Below are 1,441 nucleotides of genomic sequence, written 5' to 3'. Positions count from 1 at the left end.
AAATGTGGTGTAATAAATAAAAATTATGGTCTCTATATAACCATCCTAATATAAATAATTAAAATAATCTAAAGATAAAATGACATTAATGCCCTTTAATTATAAAAGAAAACAGTTCATCCCAATTCAAATAGTTAGTAGAAGCTAACATTCCATTATTTTGAATGAAATGTACATTTTTACCTTTTTGCGTTTACTTAAGTTTGGTTTCTTTAGTTTGAGTTTCGGCTTAAATTGTTAATCCTATGTTGCCTAATTTTTGCTTGTTTATGTGCATGAATTATTGGACAAATATGTAAATTTTCTTTGCAAATTAATGAAAAAAGTAGTAGAAAATTAGACTCTCGACAATCGAATTGTATGGGTTGTTTGAACAAAAGATCTGTCGTGGCCAGTTTGTAGGTGTTACCAGATCACGTGTCATCATAAATACAATTGAATATTCATGTTCATTCATTTTCTACTCTCTAAGTATATCAATAAGATTTATTTGTTCACTCATACCTATATTCGTAGCATAGACAAGGAAAAAATTTACTAGTGTTGAGTGCTTTACAAGAATTGGACTAACTCAATAAATCGTTGTCATCTTATAATGACAAACATACCCTTTTTACATGGGATCATCTAACATGCTTATCGTTTTTCGACATACAGCTCATACGGATAAAGTTCTCTCCAATCGCAATATGTAATCAAGACCCATATAATGTTGTTTGTGAATATTATATTTTCTGTAAGTCACCCCACTATAATTTTTCATAATTTTATCAAGGAAGCTTGAATGGGGAGGTTTGGAATTACGGATCCTATTTTAATGGTCAAATCAAAGTGCAAGCGGAGGAAGACATGAGCTGGAATTATATCAAGAGATCAAAAGAGCAAATGAATTGAAAATTTTTAAATATGGAAGAACTTTTTCCATTACAATAAACAAACAAACACATTATAACAAACAATTTACATCACCTAAAAGACACCAACATAAGAAAAGTCACAAGATTCAAGTACAATGATGTGTTTAATAGCAGTAGAAAAATTTTGTTTCGTGCTCATATCCTTCACTGGCTTTCCTTGAACCTGTAGGCATCCCGATTCAACTTATATCGGCAAAATAAATTTTGTAATATCACATAGCATCCAGTTAATTTTTATTTGGGTAGTTATATCCATGCTATTTTTTTTAAATATATTTAAATTACATTGAAAGTCATTAACCTTCATTCACTATCACATTTATATCCTTAACTTTTTTTTCATTACATTCTTATTTTTATCATTTTATTAATAAGAAAACATTGTCCTTATTCATGGTTTCTATTAATAAATATTATTAATTTGTTTTAAAATGAGGGTCAAACATTTAATCTCATTTTTGCATTATTATTAATATTTTTTTCTTATTTTAAAACAACAAACGAGTCTTTTACTATATGTTAAA

Source organism: Olea europaea, chromosome 15 (assembly GCF_002742605.1).
Source record: "Olea europaea var. sylvestris chromosome 15, O_europaea_v1, whole genome shotgun sequence".
Taxonomy (NCBI): Eukaryota; Viridiplantae; Streptophyta; class Magnoliopsida; order Lamiales; family Oleaceae; genus Olea; species Olea europaea.
This window is presented reverse-complemented; position numbering follows the sequence as displayed.